A 17,343-nucleotide genomic window follows, 5' to 3' on the forward strand; every position below is an offset into this window, starting at 1 on the left:
TTTCGCCAAATCCTCAAGCAACGGAGGGGGAAGGACTACAAACTCTGCTCCAAGAAAGTATGCTACAAATGTGGTAAGCCCGGTCATTTTATTGCAAAATGTCCTATGTCTAGTGACAGTGACAGGGGCGACGACAAGAAGGGAAAGAGGAGAGAAAAGAAGAAGTACTATAAGAAGAAGGGCGGCGATGCCCATGTTTGCCGGGAATGGGACTCCGACGAGAGCTCCACCGAGTCCTCCTCCGACGAGGACGCCGCCAACATCGCCGTCACCAAGGGGCTTCTCTTCCCAAACGTCGGCCACAAGTGCCTCATGGCAAAGGACGGCAAAAGGAAGAAGGTTAAATCTAAATCCTCCACAAAATATGAATCCTCTAGTGATGATAATGCTAGTGATGAGGAGGATAACTTGCTTACCCTTTTTTGCCAATCTTAACATGGAACAAAAGGAAAAATTAAATGAATTGATCAGTGCTATTCATGAAAAGGATGACCTTTTGGATTCCCAAGAGGATTTTCTAATTAAAGAAAACAAGAAACATGTTAAGGTTAAAAATGCTTATGCTCTAGAGGTAGAAAAATGTGAAAAATTGTCTAGTGAGCTAAGCACTTGCCATGAGACCATTAACAACCTTAGAAATGAAAATGATAGATTAATTACTAAGGTTGATTCTCATGTTTGTGATGTTCCCAATCTTAGAAATAATAATGGTGATTTGCTTGCTAAGATTGATGAATTGAATGTATCTCTTGCTAGCCTTAGAATAGAAAATGAAAATTTAATTGCTAAGGCTAAGGATTTTGATGTTACTATTTCCAACCTTAGAAGTGAGAATGATATATTACATGCTAAGGTTGTTGAATTAAAATCTTGCAAACCCTCTACATCTACCGTTGAGCATGTTTCTATTTGTACTAGATGTAGAGACATTGATGTTGATGCTATTCATGATCACATGGTCTTAATTAAACAACAAAATGATCATATAGCAAAATTAGATGCAAAAATTGCCGAGCATAACTTAGAAAATGAAAAGTTTAAATTTGCTAGAAGTATGCTCTATAATGGGAGACGCCCTGGCATCAAGGATGGCATTGGCTACCAAAGGGGAGACAATGTCAAACTTAATGCCCCTTCTAAAAACTTGTCTAACTTTGTTAAGGGCAAGGCTCCCATGCCTCAAGATAACGAGGGTTACATTTTATACCCTGCCGGTTATCCTGAGAGCAAAATTAGGAAAATTCATTCTAGGAAGTCTCACTCTAGCCCTAATCATGCTTTTATATATAAGGGTGAGACATCTAGTTCTAGGCAACCAACCCGTGCCAAGTTGCCTAGAAAGAAAACTCCTAATGCATCAAATGATCATGCTATTTCATTTAAAACTTTTGATGCTTCTTATGTGCTTACTAGCAAATCCGGCAAGGTAGTTGCCAAGTTTGTTGGGGGCAAACACAAGGGCTCCAAGACTTGTGTTTGGGTACCCAAAGTTCTTGTTTCTAATGCCAAAGGACCCAAAACCGTTTGGGTACCTAAAGTCAAGAACTAAAATTGTTTTGTAGGTTTATGCATCCGGGGGCTCAAGTTGGATACTCGACAGCGGGTGCACAAACCACATGACAGGGGAGAAAAGGATGTTCTCCTCATATGAGAAAAACCAAGATCCCCAACGAGCTATCACATTCAGGGATGGAAATCAAGGTTTGGTCAAAGGACTGGGTAAAATTGCTATATCACCTGACCATACTATTTCCAATGTTTTTCTTGTTGATTCATTAGATTACAATTTGCTTTCTGTATCCCAATTATGTCAAATGGGCTACAACTGTCTATTTACCGATATAGGTGTTACTGTCTTTAGAAGAAGTGATGATTCAATAGCATTTAAGGGAGTGTTAGAGGGTCAGCTATACTTGGTAGATTTTGATAGAGCTGAACTCGACACTTGCTTAGTTGCTAAGACTAACTTGGGTTGGCTCTGGCATCGCCGACTAGCCCATGTTGGAATGAAGAATCTTCATAAGCTTCTAAAGGGGGAACACATTTTAGGACTAACCAATGTTCATTTTAAGAAAGACAGGATTTGTAGTGCATGCCAGGCCGGGAAGCAAGTTGGCACTCATCATCCACACAAGAACATTATGACAAGTGACAGCCCACTGGAGCTCCTTCACATGGATCTATTCGGCCTGATCGCTTACATAAGCATTGGCGGGAGTAAGTACTGTCTAGTTATTGTGGATGATTATTCTCGCTTCACTTGGGTGTTCTTTTTGCAGGACAAATCTCATACCCAAGAGACCTTAAAGGGATTCTTGAGACGGGCTCAAAATGAGTTCGGCTTAAGGATCAAGAAAATTAGAAGCGACAATGGGACGGAGTTCAAGAACTCTCAAATAGAAGGCTTCCTTGAGGAGGAGGGCATCAAGCATGAGTTCTCTTCTTCCTACACTCCACAACAAAATGGTGTAGTGGAGAGGAAGAATCGAACTCTATTGGACATGGCAAGAACCATACTTGATGAGTACAAGACACCGGATCGGTTTTGGGCCGAAGCAGTCAACACCGCTTGCTACGCCATCAACCGGTTATATCTTCACCAAATCCTCAAGAAGACATCCTATGAACTCCTAACCGGTAAAAAGCCCAATATTTCATATTTTAGAGTTTTTGGTAGCAAATGCTTTATTCTTGTTAAAAGAGGTAGAAAATCTAAATTTGCTCCTAAAACTGTAGAAGGCTTTTTACTAGGATATGACTCAAACACAAGGGCATATAGAGTCTTTAACAAGTCCTCAGGACTTGTTGAAGTTTCTTGTGACGTTGTGTTTGATGAGACTAACGGCTCTCAAGTAGAGCAAGTTGATCTTGATGAGATAGGTGAAGAACAGGCTCCATGCATAGCGCTAAGAAACATGTCCATTGGGGATGTGTGTCCTAAGGAATCCGAAGAGCCTCCACATGCACAAGATCAACCATCCTCCTCCACGCAAGCATCTCCACCAACCCAAGATGAGGACGAGGCTCAAGATGTTGAACAAGAAGATCAAGAAGATGAGCCACCTCAAAATGACGGCAACGATCAAGGGGGAGATGCAAATGATCAAGAAAAGGAGGATGAGCAAGAACCAAGGCCGCCACACCCAAGAGTCCACCAAGCAATACAACGAGATCACCCCGTCGACACCATCCTCGGTGACATTCATAAGGGGGTAACTACTCGATCTCGTGTTGCACATTTTTGTGAACATTACTCTTTTGTTTCCTCTATTGAGCCACACAGGATAGAGGAAGCACTTCAAGATTCGGATTGGGTGATGGCGATGCAAGAGGAGCTCAACAATTTCACAAGGAATGAGGTATGGCATTTAGTTCCACGTCCTAATCAAAATGTTGTAGGAACCAAGTGGGTCTTCCGCAACAAGCAAGACGAGCATGGTGTGGTGACAAGGAACAAAGCTCGACTCGTGGCCAAGGAGTATTCACAAGTTGAAGGTTTGGATTTTGGTGAAACCTATGCACCCGTAGCTAGGCTTGAGTCAATTCGCATATTATTGGCCTATGCTACTTACCATGGCTTCAAGCTTTATCAAATGGACGTGAAGAGTGCCTTCCTCAATGGACCAATCAAGGAAGAAGTCTATGTTGAGCAACCTCTCGGCTTTGAAGACAGTGTGATGCGTCACGATGCCCGATCTTCACGACGTAGGATCAATCTTCAGATAACTAGCTTCAAAGAAGCCAAGATAACTTGCTGCAAGCAGCGATAACTAGTGCAACCTGACAAATAAAACTCGAAGCCAACCACCGTCTTTAACCGGCAGCCTGAATCGAGGATTCGCCCAACCACACTCTCAAAGAACCAACCAACACAGCCTACAATCAATCGAGGAGACCTCGAAGGGAGTAGGAGCACCAATTGGGAGCGGATGAAGCCGCCGCTTCTGCAATCCCGCGAAGGAATTCACAAGAGCAAAGGGGTAGAGATCACTCTCAATATTTGTTAGCACACATCTGAACAAAGGGGTTCTGTTTTAGATTATCATAAGCTGCCTTACATCTTAGACATAGGGGGGTATTTATACTAGTAACAACCAGCCTTAGCGAGGTATAAACACAAAACAAAAGTATTTCCACGAGCTAATGTGAAGGAGCCTCTTCGGGAGATCTGCAGAGTTGATTTCCGTGTGGCTGTTTGACTTCTGCGCAGCCTTCAGTATTTTGACAATAACTTCTTCTAGGAATCTTCAAATGACGTGGGACTGGTTGCATTGGAAAGCTAACTTGATAAGCTTTCTCACCATATATAGCATGCTTAATGAAACTTCGTAGAATGATGCAGTTTAATACGAAAACTTGGTCATCAAGCTGACTGTTGACCTTCTGACCAGTCGGCACTAAAGTAGGTCGGCTGCCTTTCTGGTAGATGTGGTTAAGTCGGCTTTAGAAGCATTGGAAACTAGACTTCAAGAGCTTTCCAAAAAGTACTTATGGGCCTTCATAGCTTTTGGGAATCAAAAGATATGACTGTTTCTTCTGGACGGTTCTGTTGCGCTGGACTGACTCGGACATAGCTCTTCTTGCTGATTCGCCCTTGATATGTTTTGTCCTTCCTCTTTGGTGAACCTAAGTAATATCAACATACACAACTTAGGTAGCTTAAAGTTCTCATTAGTATTCAATTGAAATTCATAAAGTAGCGCGTGCACCTCTTGTTGTAGCTTCTTAGCTCGGCTACATGTAATTGGTTCATCAAAGGCTTGAGTTGGTGATGATGTTGGTTGTACTTGAGTTGATGTAGTATGACTTGGGGGTTGTAATGTGTTGCTTAATGGCATGGTCATATCATCCTCCTCCCCTTGAAAAGGAGTCGTCCTCGACTCTGAAATGTCTTCGCTTGTATATGGTAAGAGGTCAGCAACATTGAACGTGTTGCTCACGCCATAGCTTGGTGGAAGATCTAGCTTGTATGCATTATCATTGATCTTGGCAAGAACACGAAATGGACCATCCCCTCGTGGCATCAATTTGGATTTGCGCTGATCAGGAAAACGCTCTTTGCACAAGTGAATCCAAACCACGTCCTCCGGTGCAAATAACACTTTCTTCCTATGCTTGTTCATACTTGCAGCCTTGCGCACTGGTTTGAGCTCAATTGCTTCATTGGTCTTCTTATGTATCTTTTTTATATAAGCTGCACGCTTGGAGGCTTCCATATTGGTTCTTTCATTCGTTGGAGCTGGCCAATCCTTGATTGCTTTCACCTTGGATTCATCCACTTCTATTCCCTTTCCTGAAACAACAAAGCCAAGAAACACAACATGGTCTGTGCAAAAACTACACTTCTCAAGATTAGCAAATAATTTCTCCTTTCTAAGCTCATCTAAGACTTGCCAAATGTGTTTCACATGTTCATCAAAAGATTTATTATAAATTAGAATATCATCAAAGTAGACAACAACAAATTTTCCAATGAAAGTTCTTAAGACATGGTTCATTAATCTTATAAAAGTACTAGGAGCATTTGTCAAACCAAATGGCATCACTAACCATTCATACAACCCAAATTTTGTTCGAAATGCAGTTTTCCACTCATCTCTAGCTTTAATCCTTATTTGATGGTATCCACTTCTCAAATCAATTTTAGTAAAAATTGTGGAACCACTTAATTTATCAAGCATACCATCTAGCAGTGGAATAGGATGGCGATAGCGAATGGTAATATTATTTATAGCTCTACAATCAACACACATCCTCCAAGATCCATATTTCTTAGGTACTAAAATCACAGGAACAACACAAGGGCTTAAACTTTCATGAACAAAACCTTTATCAAGAAGTTCTTGCACTTGCCTTTGTATCTCCTTAGTTTCTTTAGGATTGGTTCGATATGGTGGACGGTTAGGAAGTGTAGCCCCTGGAATGAGATCAATTTGACGCTCAATCCCATGAATTGGAGGTAGTCCAGCTGGTGTTTCTTGTGGAAACACATATTCAAAGTCCTGCAAAAGATCAGCCACAATACTAGGAAGAGATGTTATGTCGTTAGGAGAAATCAAAACATCTTTGTTCACAAGTACAAAGAGTACTTGATATGGGTTGTTCCTCACTTCTCTCAGCTCAGATTTTGTGGCTAGCATAACTAGATGTTCTCCCTCTTCCTTCCTTTTATCTCTTGAATTTGGCTTGTAGCACTCGCTCACCGAATTATGGATGGCACTCAATTTCTTTTGCTCTTCTCCTCCTCTACTTGCTGTACTAATTTCAGTTTTCTTTTGTAAATGTTCAACCATGATTTGTTGAGGGGTCATAGGCTTGAATACAAACTTTCTCCCTTTCAAATCTAGTGTGTACTGATTTGTTCTTCCACAATGCTGAGAATATCGGTCATATTGCCAAGGTCTTCCCAACAGCAAGTGACACACAAACATGGGTGCAACATTGCACTCCACTGTGTCAACAAACTCTCCAATCTTGTACGAAACTTTCACCTTATAACCAATCTTGATATCTCCTTATTCATTCAACCATTGGACATGATATGGATGAGGGTGTCGCTGCAACTTCAGATCATGCCTTTCAACCATCTCACGACTTACAAGATTATGACTACTTCCTCCATCAATGATCACCTTTACTACTTTGTCTTGCACTTTTGATCTTATTTGAAAAAGATTATGTCGCTGTCCAATTTCAGCTTCTTTCATTTGAACGCTCAATATTTGTGTAACCACAAGAGCGGTACTATGCTCAAATTCACATCCTGTATGTTCTTCCAATTTATCAGTGTCATCTACATTTCCTGCTTCAGATTTCTCTTCACTAGCTGATGTATATTCTCCATCATCAGTCACAAGGATCACACAATTATTTGGACACTCCTTAATGACATGACCACGACCTCCACACTTGAAGCACTGAATACCACTACTCTTGGTTGTTGAACCCACTGATGTTGAAGTGGATGCTGCTGGTTTATAACTCGTGTTTGGAGCAGCACCGTTCTTTCCACTAGAATTGCCTTGAATATTGGATCGCAAGCCTCCAGTTGAACCTTTTGTTGCTGAGGATGCAGCAGTAAACTTGAGATCGATTTGCTTCCTCCAGACATAGTTCGTGCACCATATGACAAAGGCTTGCTGCTCTTAGCATCTTGTTGCAGCTGGCGTTCAGCTTTGGTGGCTTGATGTACCAAATCAATAAGACTTTTGTACGGCTGAAACTCAACAATACGCTGAATGTTGCGGTGTAACCCAGCCATGAATCGCGCAATGGTTTGCTCTTCGTCTTCATACACATTGGCTCTAATCATGGCCTTCTCCATATCCTTATAATACTCCTCAACAGAGAAACTTCCTTGCCTCAAATTCTGCAATTTATCAAAAAGATCACGCCGATAATGTTTCGGCACAAAACGAATTCTCATTTCTCGCTTCATCTCTTGCCAAGTAATAATAGGGTCCTCTCCATCTTCTTCACGATCACGAAGAAGTTGCTCCCACCAAATCAGAGCATATCCTTCAAACTCAAGAGATGCCATTGCAAGTTGCTTCTCCTCTGAATAATTATGTAGGCGGAAGATTTTCTCCACTTTCAATTCCCATGTGAAATAATCTTCAGGATCAGATCTACCATCAAATTTTGGCATGGTAAACTTAAGTTTCCCAAATCTCTCTTCTTGGTTGACGCCTCTATGATGACGACGACCATAGCGATGTTGAGACTGATCATCCCCAAATTCAGATTCTTCATTGTCATTATTTCTTCGATTCCGGCGTCTTCCTCTACCATATGCAGCACCTTGATTTCTCCTCCCATGTTCACTTGCTCTTCTAGAATAATTTCCTTTATCTTCTTCCCCATCTTCATCATGGTTTCTTACACCATCGGGGAGTCGACGACGACCTCTGATTTCAGCCATAAGTGTCTGAAGATCTTGTGCCAACAGATCTTGCTTGGCTTCTATGCTTTGTTTGAGCTCATTGAATTGTATCAGGGTGACACATTCTTCAATCTCAACGTTGGGATCCATCTTCCTGCGAAGTTAGTGGTAACAAGGCAACAAATATAGGTGGAATATGAAGCTATATAGAATCTCACAACCTCACCACTCTTTCCAACCAAAGCTCTTATGAGTTCCCTGCGGGTTGCAAGAAAATGTGTGGTGGTAACAAGAAAGTGGTGGTTAAGCGAATACAAGACCAGAGTACCGATTACGATGGCTTATATGTGGAGCTTGGTGGGGATTAATAAACAAGGGATACAATCTGAATTCTAGTTGTTGTTAAGTTAAATAACCATCCGACTAGAAGTTCCCTGCCTAGTGCTCACCACAAGATACGAGTGATGTAAATAGATCAAACACACGCGTAAGAAATTTCAGATTTGATGCAGACAAGGAGTATGATTGGAATGCAAGTGTTGCAACCAGATCCAACCAAAAATTTGCACCAAATGACAATAGCAAACTGGTTGAACAACTTGATAAAATTTTCAGCACTTGTGCACATAAACAAACTGATTGTTCTACTTTTCTTTCACAATCTTGTTCAACACTTTTCTTTGGTACTTTTCTTTCTTCTCTTTTTTTTATACTCTTTTTTATAGAACTAAACACAGAGATCTGATATGATATTGCACACTTTATAATACTTAACAAAGAACTCAACCAGCAGCTATAACTTAAATAGGATCAAAGTTAACGCAAAGGAAATGATGAGAGTTTTCAGATTTTCAGATATATATAAGAGGCTCAAAGGGAATACAAAGGATAGAGTGACCAGCAACTAAACAAAGACTCTAAGGACTGAAACTTAACAAAACTCACTGGAACAACAGATTGAAACAAAGGCTATGACAAAATATTTTATGGCTTTTTAGTGGATAGGACGAACACAAAATATATGTAGCTAAGGGTAAAGAATCCTACCATGGCAACTGAGGCTTTGATACCAGATGATGCGTCACGATGCCCGATCTTCACGACGTAGGATCAATCTTCAGATAACTAGCTTCAAAGAAGCCAAGATAACTTGCTGCAAGCAGCGATAACTAGTGCAACCTGACAAATAAAACTCGAAGCCAACCACCGTCTTTAACCGGCAGCCTGAATCGAGGATTCGCCCAACCACACTCTCAAAGAACCAACCAACACAGCCTACAATCAATCGAGGAGACCTCGAAGGGAGTAGGAGCACCAATTGGGAGCGGATGAAGCCACCGCTTCTGCAATCCCGCGAAGGAATTCACAAGAGCAAAGGGGTAGAGATCACTCTCAATATTTGTTAGCACACAGCTGAACAAAGGGGTTCTGTTTTAGATTATCATAAACTGCCTTACATCTTAGACATAGGGGGGTATTTATACTAGTAACAACCAGCCTTAGCGAGGTATAAACACAAAACAAAAGTATTTCCACGAGCTAATGTGAAGGAGCCTCTTCGGGAGATCTGCAGAGTTGATTTCCGTGTGGCTGTTTGACTTCTACGCAGCCTTCAGTATTTTGACAATAACTTCTTCTAGGAATCTTCAAATGACGTGGGACTGGTTGCATTGGAAAGCTAACTTGATAAGCTTTCTCACCATATATAGCATGCTTAATGAAACTTCGTAGAATGATGCAGTTTAATACGAAAACTTGGTCATCAAGCTGACTGTTGACCTTCTGACCAGTCGGCACTAAAGTAGGTCGGCTGCCTTTCTGGTAGATGTGGTTAAGTCGGCTTTAGAAGCATTGGAAACTAGACTTCAAGAGCTTTCCAAAAAGTACTTATGGGCCTTCATAGCTTTTGGGAATCAAAAGATATGACTGTTTCTTCTGGACGGTTCTGTTGCGCTGGACTGACTCGGACATAGCTCTTCTTGCTGATTCGCCCTTGATATGTTTTGTCCTTCCTCTTTGGTGAACCTAAGTAATATCAACATACACAACTTAGGTAGCTTAAAGTTCTCATTAGTATTCAATTGAAATTCATAAAGTAGCGCGTGCACCTCTTGTTGTAGCTTCTTAGCTCGGCTACATGTAATTGGTTCATCAAAGGCTTGAGTTGGTGATGATGTTGGTTGTACTTGAGTTGATGTAGTATGACTTGGGGGTTGTAATGTGTTGCTTAATGGCATGGTCATATCACAGTGAGTACCCTAACCATGTTTATAGGCTCTCAAAGGCGCTTTATGGGCTCAAGCAAGCCCCAAGAGCGTGGTATGAATGCCTTAGAGATTTCCTTACTGCAAATGGCTTCAAAGTCGGCAAAGCCGATCCTACTTTATTCACCAAAACACTTGATAATGATTTGTTTGTATGCCAAATTTATGTTGATGATATTATATTTGGGTCTACTAACAAATCTACATGTGAAGAATTTAGTAGGATCATTACACAGAAATTCGAGATGTCTATGATGGGGGAGTTGAAGTATTTTCTAGGATTTCAAGTCAAACAACTCCAAGAGGGCACATTCATTTGCCAAACAAAGTATACTCAAGACATTCTAAGCAAGTTTGGAATGAAGGATGCCAAGCCCATCAAGACTCCCATGGGAACAAATGGGCATCTCGACCTCGACACGGGAGGTAAGTCCGTGGATCAAAAGGTATACCGGTCGATGATTGGTTCATTGCTTTATTTATGTGCATCTCGACCGGACATTATGCTTTCCGTGTGCATGTGTGCAAGATTCCAAGCCGACCCTAAGGAATCACACCTTACGGTCGTAAAACAAATCTTGAGATATTTGGCTTATACTCCTAAGTTTGGGCTTTGGTACCCTCGGGGATCCACCTTTGATTTGATTGGTTATTCGGATGCCGATTGGGCAGGGTGTAAGATTAACAGGAAGAGCACATCGGGGACTTGCCAGTTCTTGGGAAGATCCTTGGTGTCTTGGGCTTCAAAGAAGCAAAATTCGGTTGCTCTTTCTACCGCCGAAGCCGAGTATATTGCCGCAGGCCATTGTTGCGCGCAATTGCTTTGGATGAGGCAAACCCTGCGGGACTACGGTTACAAACTAACCAAAGTTCCTCTTTTATGTGATAATGAGAGTGCAATCCGCATGGCGGATAATCCCGTTGAGCATAGCCGCACTAAACACATAGCCATTCGGTATCATTTTCTTCGGGATCACCAACAAAAGGGGGATATCGAGATTTCATACATTAACACTAAAGATCAATTAGCCGATATCTTTACCAAGCCACTTGATGAACTATCTTTTATCAAACTTAGGCATGAGCTCAATATTCTTGATTCTAGGAATTTCTTTTGCTAAACTTGCACACATAGCTCATAAGTATACCTTTGATCATATCTCTTTTATATGCTATGACTAATGTGTTTTCAAGTGTATTTCAAACCAAGTCATAGGTATATTGAAAGGGAATTGGAGTCTTCGGCGAAGACAAAGGCTTCCACTCCACTCTACTACTCATCCTTCGCCGTCGCTCCGCATCACTCTTCAACGTTGGTATAATCTTCACTCATTTATTTTATGACCAACGGAGGAGAAAGTCATTCAAAGGGCTCTAATGATTCCGTTTTTGGCGATTTATGCCAAAGGGGGAGAAAATATGAGCCCAAAGCGAAAGGACCGCACCATCACCCTAGTTTTAAAATTAATGATTTTCAATTGGATGGAAAATTTCAAAATTGGTATCTCTTTGTGTTCTAAAGGGGGAGCAAGTAGTATTTTCAAAATTGATGTCCTAAAACCCTCTTGAACTCTAAGAGGAGAATTTATTTGAGGGGGAGTTTTGTTTAGTCAAAGGAAAAGCATTTCAAACAAGGGGAGAAAATTCCAAAACTTGAAAATGCTTTGAAAATCCTATTCATTTTTCCTTTAACTATTTGCAAAAGGATTTTGAAAAGAATTTACAAAAGGATTTGCAAAAACAAAACATATGGTGCAAATGTGGTCCAATATGTTAAAAACAAAGAAACAATCCATGCGCATCATGTAAGTATTTATATTGGCTCAATTCTAAGCAACCTTTGCACTTACATTATGCAAACTAGTTCAATTATGCACTTTTATATTTGCTTTGGTTTGTGTTGGCATCAATCACCAAAAAGGGGGAGATTGAAAGGGAATTAGGCTTACACCTAGTTCCTAAATAATTTTGGTGGTTGAATTGCCCAACACAAATCTTTGGACTAACTAGTTTGCTCTAGTGTATAAGTTATACAGGTGCAAAAGGTTCACACTTAGCCAATAAAAAGACCATGTGTTGGGTTCAAATTAAGGAGCAAAGGTCAACCGAAGACTCCTCTGGTCTGGCGCACCGGACTGTCCGGTGTGCCACCGGACATGTCCGGTGCACCAGAGCACTCCGATTTTAAAGTCTTCGCTCTCGGGAATTTCCAGAGGCCTCTTCGCTATAATTCACCGGACTGTCCGGTGTACACCGGACATGTCCGGTGCTCCAAGGAAGGGCGGCCTCAGGAACTCGCCAGCCTCGGGTTTTCACTCCAACCGCTTCGCTATAATTCACCGGACATGTCCGGTGTACACCGGACTGTCCGGTGTAACTGCGGGACAACGGCTACTTCGCGCCAACGGTCACCTGCAGGCGCATTTAATGCGCGCCAGAAGCGTGCAGTCGTCAGGCACGCGGGAGCAGGCGCACCGGACATTGAACAGTACATGTCCGGTGTGCACCGGACATCAAGGCGGGCCCAGAAGACAGAACCCCAATGGTCAAATTGCAACGGCTTTGGTGACGTGGCTGTCGCACCGGACATGTCCGGTGTGCACCGGACTGTCCGGTGCGCCATCGAACAGACAGCCTCACCAAACGGCTAGTTTGGTGGTTGGGGCTATAAATACCCCAACCACCCCACCATTCATGGCATCCAAGTTTTCCAGCTTACAACCACTTTACAAGAGCTAGCATTCATTGCAAAGCACACCAAAAGAGATCAAATCCTCTCCCAACTCCAATCAAAGCCCTAGTGACTAGAGAGAGTGATTTGTTGTGTTCATTTGAGCTCTTGCGCTTGGATCGCTTCCTTTTTCTTTGGCATTCTTTCTTGTGATCGAATACTCACTTGTAATTGAGGCAAGAGACACCAATTGTGTGGTGGTCCTTGCGGGAAGTTTGATTCCCAAGTGATTTGAGAAAGAGAAGCTCACTCGGTCCGAGGGACCGCTTGAGAGAGGGAAGGGTTGAAAGAGACCCGGCCTTTGTGGCCTCCTCAACGGGGAGTAGGTTTGAGAAAACCGAACCTCGGTAAAACAAATCCGCGTGTCTCACTTCATTATTCGCTTGCGATTTGTTTTGCACCCTCTCTCGTGGACTTGATTATATTTCTAACGCTAACCCGGCTTGTAGTTGTGATTATTTTTGAGAATTTCAGTTTTGCCCTATTCACCCCCCTCTAGGCGACTTTCAACGCTCTAGTAGAGGCGAGTCCAAACCCTCTGGGGTATCGTATGCGGTCACCCTGGGACCGGCTGACGGCCGTCTCGACTTACGGGCCCTCGGGTCCCGAGGAAGATGACAAGCCCGACTTCTGTTGGGATTTCTCCGGACTTGGTAACCCCAGCGCTATGCGGGACTTTATGACCGCGTGTGACTACTGCCTTTCCGACTATTCCGACGGTAGCCGCAGCCTCGGCGACGAGGACTGCGGCCCTAGTCGTGAATGTTTCCACGTCGATCTAGGGGGTCCCGACGAAGGCAACCATCTTGGTATGCCGGAGAACGGCGATCTCCCTAGGCCTGTGCCTCGCGTTGACATCCTTCGAGAGCTAGCTGTGGTCCCCGTCCTGGCGGGGGGTCATGACCCACAGCTCGAGCAAATCCGCGAGATGCAGGCCAGGCTCGACGAGGGAGCAGGAACACTTGAGCCGATCCGCCGGGACATCGGGCAGGAGTGGGCGGGCCAACCTCCGACCGGAGAAGTGCGTCATCTACCCCAGGGTATCCAGCACCGCATCGCCGACGATGTCAGGGCAAGGCCGCCACCGGTTTCCAGTGGGGTCGGCCAGAACCTGGCTGCAGCGGCAATGCTTCTCCGCGCGATGCCGGAGCCATCAACCACCGAGGGGCGGCGTATCCAGGGAGAGCTCAAGAATCTCCTGGAGGACGCCGCAGTCCGACGGGCCGAAAGCTCCGCCTCCCGAAGGCAGGGGTACCCCTCGGAACATCGCGCCGCGACTTCCCGATTCATGCGGGAAGCCTCGGTCCACACCGGGCGCACACGCAACACAGCGCCTGCGGCCCCGGGTCGCCTCGGCCACGAGCACCATCACCGCAACCGTCGGGCCCACCTCGACGAGAGGGAGCACTGAGGCTACCACCCCAGGCGTGGGGGACGCTACGACAGCGGGGAGGATCGGAGCCCCTCGCCCGAACCACCCGGTCCGCAGGCTTTCAGCTGCGCCATACGACGAGCGCCGTTCCTGACCCGGTTCCGAACCCCGACTACTATCACAAAGTACTCGGGGGAGACGAGACCGGAACTGTGGCTCGCGGACTACCGGCTGGCCTGCCAACTGGGTGGAATGGACGACGACAACCTCATCATCCGCAACCTCTCCCTGTTCCTCTCCGATACCGCTCGGGCCTGGCTGGAGCACCTGCCTCCATGGCAGATCTCCAACTGGGACGACCTGGTCCAGGCCTTCGCCGGCAATTTCTAGGGCACATATGTGCGCCCTGGAAACTACTGGGATCTCCGAAGCTGCCGCCAGCAGCCGGGAGAGTCTCTCCGGGACTACATCCGATGATTCTCGAAGCAGCGCACCGAGCTGCCCAACATCACCTATTCGGATGTCATCGACGCGTTCCTCGCCGGCACCACCTGCCGCGACCTGGTGAGCAAGCTGGTTCGAAAAACCCCCACTAGGTCGAGCGAGCTGATGGACATCACCACCAAGTTCGCCTCTGGCCAGGAGGCGGTTGAGGCTATCTTCCGGAAGGACAAGCAGCCCCAGGGCCGCCCACCGGAAGATGTCCCCGAGGCGTCAACTCAGCGCGGCGCCAAGAAGAAAGGCAAGAAGAAGTCGCAAGCGAAACGCGACGCCGCCGACGCGGACCTTGTCGCTGCCGCCGAGTACAAGAACCCTCGGAAACCTCCCGGAGGTGCCAACCTCTTCGACAAGATGCTCAAGGAGTCGTGCCCCTATCATCAGGGGCCCGTCAAGCACACCCTTGAGGAGTGCGCCATGCTTCGTCGCCACTTTCACAAGGCCGGGCCACCCGCGGAGGGTGGCAGGGCTCGCGACGATGATAAGAAGGAAGATCACCAGGCAGGAGGGTTCCTCGAGGTCTGTGACTGCTTCATGATCTACAGTTGGCAAGTGGCGAATGCCTCGGCTCGACACCGCAAGCAAGAGCGTCGGGAGGTCTGTTCGGTAAAGGTGGCAGCGCCAGTCTACCTAGACTGGTCCGACAAGCCCATCACCTTCGACCAAGCCAACCACCCCGACCGCGTGCCGAGCCCGGGAAAATACCCGCTCGTTGTCGACCCGTCATCGGCGACGTCAGGCTCACCAAGGTCCTCATGGACGGAGGCAGCAGCCTCAACATCATCTACGCCGAGACCCTCGGGCTCCTGCGTGTCGATCTGTCCTCGGTCCGGGCAGGCGCTGCGCCTTTCCACGAGATCATCCCCGGGAAGCGCGTCCAGCCCCTCGGACGGCTCGATCTACCCGTCTGCTTTGGGACACCCTCCAACTTCCGAAGGGAGACCCTCACGTTCGAGGTGGTCGGGTTCCGGGGAACCTACCATGCAGTACTGGGGAGGCCATGCTACGCTAAGTTCATGGCCGTCCCCAACTACACCTACCTCAAGCTCAAGATGTCGGGCCCCAACGGGGTCATCACCATCGGCCCCATGTACCGACACGCGTACGAATGCGACGTGGAGTGCGTGGAGTACGCCGTGGCCCTCGCCGAATCCGAGGCCCTCATCACCGACCTGGAGAGCCTCTCTAAGGAGGCGCCAGACGTGAAGCGCCACGTCGGCAACTTCGAGCCAGCGGAGACGGTTAAATCCGCCCCCCTCGACCCCAGCAGCGACGCCTCCAAGCAAATCCGGATCGGCTCCGAGCTCGATCCCAAATAGGAAGCAGTGCTCGTCGACTTTCTCTGCGCGAATGCCGACGTTTTCGCGTGGACTCCCTCGGACATGCCCGGCATACCGAGGGATGTCGCCGAGCACTCGCTGGATATCCGAGCTGGAGCCCGACCCATGAGGCAGCCTCTGCGCCGATTCGACGAAGAGAAGCGCAGAGCCATAGGCGAGGAGATCCACAAGCTAATGGCTGCAGGGTTCATCAAAGAGGTATTCCATCCCGAATGGCTTGCCAACCCTGTGCTTCTGAGAAAGAAAGGAGGGAAATGGCGGATGTGTGTAGACTACACTGGTCTAAACAAAGCATGTCTGAAAGTTCCCTACCCTCTGCCTCGCATCGATCAAATCGTGGATTCCACTGCTGGGTGCGAAACCCTGTCTTTCCTCGATGCCTACTCAGGGTATCACCAAATTAGGTTGAAAGAGTCCGACCAGCTCGCGACTTCTTTCATCACACCCTTCGGCATGTACTGCTATGTCACCATGCCGTTTGGTTTGAGGAATGCGGGTGCAACATACCAACGGTGCATGAACCATGTGTTCGGCGAACACATTGGCCGAACGGTCGAGGCCTACCTCGATGACATCGTAGTCAAGACGAGGAAAGCCTCCGACCTTGAAGTGACATTCCGATGTCTCAAGGCGAAAGGCGTGAAGCTTAATCCCGAGAAGTGTGTCTTCGGGGTCCCCCGAGGCATGCTCTTGGGGTTCATCGTCTCCGAGCGGGGCATCGAGGCCAACCCGGAGAAGATCGCGGCCGTCACCAGCATGGGGCCCATCAAGGACTTGAAAGGCATACAGAGGGTCACGGGATGCCTTGCGGCTCTGAGCCATTTCATCTCGCGCCTCGGCGAAAGAGGCCTGCCTCTGTACCACTTCTTAAGGAAGGCTGAGTGCTTCACTTGGACCCCTGAGGCCGAGGAAGCCCTCGGGAACCTGAAGGCGCTCCTCACGAACGCACCCATCTTGGTGCCCCCCGCTGCCGGAGAAGCCCTCTTGATCTACGTCGCCGCGACCACTCAGGTGGTTAGCGCCGCGATTGTGGTCGAGAGACGAGAAGAGGGGCATGCATTGCCCGTCCAGAGGCCAGTCTACTTCATCAGAGAGGTACTGTCCGAGACCAAGATCCGCTACCCACAAATTCAGAAGCTGCTGTACGCGGTGATCCTAACGCGGCAGAAATTGCGACACTACTTCGAGTCTCATCCGGTAACTGTGGTGTCATCCTTCCCCCTGGGGGAGATCATCCAGTGCCGAGAGGCCTCGGT

This window comes from Zea mays, chromosome 8, assembly GCF_902167145.1.
Source record: "Zea mays cultivar B73 chromosome 8, Zm-B73-REFERENCE-NAM-5.0, whole genome shotgun sequence".
NCBI lineage: Eukaryota > Viridiplantae > Streptophyta > Magnoliopsida > Poales > Poaceae > Zea > Zea mays.